The sequence below is a fragment of the Ursus arctos genome, unplaced genomic scaffold (assembly GCF_023065955.2).
Source record: "Ursus arctos isolate Adak ecotype North America unplaced genomic scaffold, UrsArc2.0 scaffold_6, whole genome shotgun sequence".
Lineage (NCBI taxonomy): Eukaryota > Metazoa > Chordata > Mammalia > Carnivora > Ursidae > Ursus > Ursus arctos.
The window spans coordinates 12,203,923-12,209,135 of record NW_026623078.1 but is presented as its reverse complement, the minus strand read 5'-3'; positions in this window follow the sequence as shown (position 1 = coordinate 12,209,135).

The following is a 5,213-nucleotide window of genomic DNA, read 5'->3' as shown; positions in this document are numbered from 1 at the left end:
AAACTAGACTTTCCCTTCTTTATTTTTTTTCTTGCAAATATCATCTGCATATTATCCTACTTTTATGTATGTAACCTAAGATTACCAGTGATCTTTTTTCTCCTTCTTCTAAATATTCAATTACTCAGTGGTGATTATTATGTGGCCTTCTTGGCTTACTCCAATATTAGATTAATATAGATTTCTTGTGCCAAATTAGCGGAAATCACTGTTGCACATAAGAGTGACTCACTCTTTTTTAGTTGTGTTCATGTTATAGAAGCAGCCTCATTTTAAGCTTAAAAGCTTTTATATTTTAAATCTGGAAATACTGTACCTTGGAGAGCATAAGGTAGTTGTATTTGAAACGTTTCAACAAAACACATTGGAACTTCTATGAGATTCTAATTTAGTTATGTTTAAAGGAATCCTCTTGTTTTTTGAGAAGTGGCTGTTCCTATTCTGCTATAATATCAATCAGTAAGATTTAAAGTTTGCTTGTTCTTCTTAGACAGTGTAAGTGCAAAGAACAAGGAAAAGAAGAGAAATGTTTGGAGCTGTCCATGGTAGCATGCTCTTTAAAAAGTGAAGTGTAATAAATTGCATAGCTACATACTCTGTGTAATTGGCTTTATTATCGTTTTTAAAGGTTGGGATTAAATTCTTATTAGATAAATTAACCTGGTATATACAGTAGTTATTTGCAGATAGTGTAACTATTATATTCTAATAACTAAATTGCAAAACTTTCAACTTCCATAATGTTAATGAACGATCCTGGTTGTAGCTTTAAAGTATTTATGAGTAAATAAACAAAAATCACAATCTATTAAATATATAATTCTTTAGGTTGACATTAATATGAGAGCACAGTGCAAATAGTTTCCATGGTAGTAGGGCAATGTGAGCAAACATCAAAAAATGTAACTTGCATGACTTTATTGCTCTTGAAATTAATTCTTGTCCTTATGTGACCTACCATGTCTGCTATAGAAATCTAAAAGATCATAATTGTTTGATATGAAATGCAAAAAGAATAGTTAAATTGAAAGTTTAACATCATGAAATTCAAAATCCCAAGCGGTATATAAACATTAAAAGAAACTTTGGACTGCTAATCCTAGGAAATGAGTTTTATGGATTGAATTCAACAAGGCTTCAGAAATGGTTCCATCTGCTGCCTAGCAGCTGGTGAAAGGATAAATTTAATTCATTAATTCATTTGGAAAAAAGGATCCAAGTAGTAAAGACTTCATTGCTCATAATGCATATAGGTGAAAACACAAACTGAAATCTGGTCCAATTGATCATCCTAGATAATGAGCTACATTTTGTCTTCCCTTTTTTGGTAAAGGTCTTAGTGATTGAGTCAATACGGTGTTGATTTTTATGACAATAACCAATCATTTCCAATCATTTCAATGATAGAAAAAAACTCAGGGAAATTTAAAGTCAGTCACAGTTTTTAATGTAGGGAACTGTAGGCAATAGAAATTATGCACTTTCTGATTTTGTGCTTTGTATATATGGGTAGCAGTGTGTGCATCTATACTTACAATTTACACACGCATATGCCTTGAATCATATAGACTCTGAATCACTTCAGTGTACTACTTACGTTAGGTGGTATCCTCCCATTTGTTGAAATATTCAAAATTATGTAGTACTCAAGATGAATGTAAGTAAAGCATATTTTAGATTCAAAATTCATATTTATTCAAAAGTTGCAAGGTTCAAAATAACACTTGTTTTGTTTTCTCCTCTTTTGACACTTCAAACTAGTTGCCCCAGTTTCTGTTTTCACTCATACCCTGCAGAGGACTTCAAAAGATACCAAGTTGTATGTGAAGTAGGTTTTTCTCAACTTCTCTGCTGTTAGTTGCTTTGACATAAGACGAGGAAAAAAGATTTAGGTGACTGGATTGCCCAGGACTTTTTAGTGTCTTCATATAAAAGCAATGGAGGTCTGATGTCCCGTTTCTTGAATTGCTTCAATTAAATCAACATGATGAGGAGTTAGAAAAGTTAATGCTGTATCCCCTTTAACTTATAATCATATTGGTGGATTTTTTTGTCTGCCATCATTTTAATGAGAGTGAGGTTTCCCTTAGAAATGTATAGCTCACCTTTTGGGCAAGGTAAATGTTTGGTTGTTGCCAGTTAACTGATCCATGATAGAGATAAGAACATCCCTGGAAGCTACGCTGCTTCAGCAGCCAGCATACATTTTAGCGCTTCTTTTTGGATGGTGATTTCATGAATGGTTTTTGACTTTTCTTTCTCTGTGGCCCATAGCTCACTGTGGTGGGTTTGTTGGATTTACTATAAAGATTCTGTTTGCACCCTGTGGGTTGGGTTAAGAATCAGGGTTTATGCATTTACTTGTACTGTTGCATTGTTTATACAGCTTTGGTTTAGTTTTGATCTTTTTTTCCTTTTTTTTTCTTTCTTTCTTTCTTTTTTTTTTTTTTTTTTTTTTTGCCTTTGAGGCTCTTCCACAGTGTCAGCTGCTGACTGATAGTAGGAAAAACGGCCTCGTGGTGTGAATGAAAGGGACCTAGCGGTTGGTAAACAGAGATAAGGAATAAATAGAGCACAGGCAAAAGGAGATAGTTCTGTGGGGGCCCAGATTGCTGCCAGTCTGTTCAAGGGAGATGCAGAGCCTGTCCTTTTCCCAGATTAAATTAGTGTGCGAAATCTCCAGTGACCTCCTCCCCTTCTCCCCATACTCTTTAGCCAAGCTGAACAGCCTCTGCTGTAAAGTATTCATTTTATCCAGGGACAAGCTGGACAATAGAACTCTCCCTGATACTTATGGACAGCTGTCGTCATTCATAGTGCTCTCAGTATTTCATTTTTCATAGGAGTTAAAAGGGTTTTTACCTTGTAACTGAAAGAGGGCATAAATGCAACTTTGCCAGTTCTGGGGATGCTAGGGCAGGGGGTGGGACCGAGGTGGGGGTGACTTTGGAGTAAGGAGAAGCTACTAAAGGAAGCAATTCTTTTTTGTCTTGCTAATATGATTAAACTAAGACAGAAATTAAATTCCAAATCTGGGTTCCTTGCAAACAGAAGATATCTCTGATTCTGAAAGTTTCCTAAAATTAAGGTCAGCAGTGCAAGCTAGATAATTCATCTCTGCCTGCTCTACCCTTGTTTTGGCTAAATATGCATGCATTTTATTACCTGCGAATAACCACCCGTAAACAGTAAGCCTGTAAGATACCTCGGTAGTCCCATATTTTTTTTTTCTTTTTTTAGTGATTTACTGCAAATATATTCAGCATTTGACTGATTAAATAGACCTTCGGCAACCTTGAGGGTCACTGTGTAGAGTATGTACATAGAAAATGCATCAGCCCATTGTACCCTGGCAGCTAATGAGATTGGTCGTTAAGTAAATGACACAAAGCCTACAAAAAAAGCTTAGCAGCTCACTAGAGTATCACAGAGTGTCCCTGCACACCACACAACGACACAAACACTGGACTAACCTAGCCCACCCCTGCTTTATTCTACATCACTGCTTCCCTGATGTCAGCGTGAGAGGCAGAACAAAGGCTAGGAGGCACGGGTAAGTCAGTCTGGCAATTAAGCCCTAGGGAGAAAGTAGAACAAATCTTAGCCTAACCGTGGGGCTGAAAGTCCGATTCTCGACAAGTAGGTCAGAATGAAGGGATTTTGCTATCACTTCTGGAAATGTTGCTTCAGTAATCAGTGCTCTTATGTTGTTGTTATTGTTGTTTTGTTTTGCCGTTTCATAAAAGTTTTTGAATTTCAAAAGTGAAGTGTACCCCAAAATTGAAGTGAACTTGAATTTGAGAAGGTAGGCTGTTTGTTGGAGAAATGGTGCTTTCACAAATGATGATCATTCAGGTGTGGGTTCAGGTTTGAAAAACTTTCAAAAGCATGAGGCAACTTTGATTTTAGTTAGTCCTACTGCTTTTAAAAAGATAATGGAAACCTTGAGCCGGAGTGTGTGCAGTGAGGTTCATTCTTGTCAACGTAAAATTGTCCCATCTGCTAAGGTATATTTAATATCATATGTGGGATAACCACTTCCTTGATCAGTATCTTAAAAATCAATCAATCAAACGCAACAAAACAAGAAAATAAAAGCTTCTCTGTTCTTCATGTGTTCCATCTCTCTTGGATCTGCAAATAAAATCATTGCTGCGAATCTGTCATATTGAATAGGATTAGTGGTTATTTGCTTGCTGTACTTGGGAAAAATCAAAGCTATCTGACACTGAGCAGCATTGGCTTACTCTGTCCCTTGGAAAAATGCATTTGCAGTATTGAAGTATAACATTGCAGGATCCTTTTAGAGAAATATGGCAACAGGAAGTTGCCAGAAAGTCTTATTTGCCTTGCTGAAATGTCTGTCTGTCTCAGACTTGTGTACTCAGAGGATGTTTAGTTCAAGAAAGGATGATATTGTTACAAGACATTCAGGTAAATTAACTATTTTATTCTAAGAACTGTCAGCTTAGCAGATTGTCAGTGGTTTAAAAACTCTGACAATCTCATTGAAAACATTTGAAAAAGTATTTTTAATGTAAGTGTCATGTGTTAAAATAGATAGATTCCTAATATCAGTGACAGGATTGAATTTTTAAAACCACTGTCATTTAATATTAGAATGGCATGTCATAATCATCTGTTCATAAATTAAAACTCTCCATGTTATGTAGAAATCAGTTTGCTAACTTGCATTACTTGCCCTGAAACATTTTTATTTATACAAGACTATAGAAATTTTATGATACAGAATAAATCACTTATTATTATTCACGAGAGATTTATAATAGAGGTTTATAATATGATCTGGGTGACCAGAGGTCATATACTTCTTCCTTTTTTTTGGTCTCAAAGTACTTTTCTTCTTCTAAATGTGTTCCCAACATTCATTTTATTTATATAATTCATTTAAGACTGTATATGTGTAGTATATTACATATATTATGTATTACAAACTCTATTATTTTTATAGTAACCAGAACTGACAAGGAAATCAATTTTGTGAAGAGAGAGGTATAATAGTATCTTGGTAATGTCAAGTAAAATATATGTAGGGAAGATGGGCTATGATTTTACTAAATTAAGAATTTTCTAATATGTAGTCTCATCAATATGGTAGGAATCATAGGAAAAGCAAGCTGTATGAAAATGGCCACAATTGCTACCTACCAATTTTAGTTTCTAGTAGAGTTCTGCAACTAGTTTACTCTTTC